This window comes from Oncorhynchus mykiss, chromosome 27 (assembly GCF_013265735.2).
Source record: "Oncorhynchus mykiss isolate Arlee chromosome 27, USDA_OmykA_1.1, whole genome shotgun sequence".
Classification (NCBI taxonomy): Eukaryota; Metazoa; Chordata; class Actinopteri; order Salmoniformes; family Salmonidae; genus Oncorhynchus; species Oncorhynchus mykiss.
In genome coordinates, this window is record NC_048591.1 from 1906046 (window position 1) to 1906337 (window position 292).

Consider the following 292-nt stretch of genomic DNA (forward strand, 5'->3'; position numbering starts at 1 on the left):
GTAGAATGTGAAAGGAAAATATCCAAGCCAGCATGGTATTGTGCATCATTGGTATCATTCCACCCTGAACTGTGGTATACTAACCTACATACCTGTAATGTATGTAGTTTTCTGGCGTGCCATAGGATGGCACTGACACTAACAGTATTATGAAGTGTAGTCTATTAAATTAGTCTGACAGGTAGTAAATGTTGTTCTGTACCCGCATCCCTGGCCTCAGTGTATCAGGAAATTGAGAACATTGGTAGAATAAACAGATTATGATTAGGACGAGTAAATCAATCACAAGAAG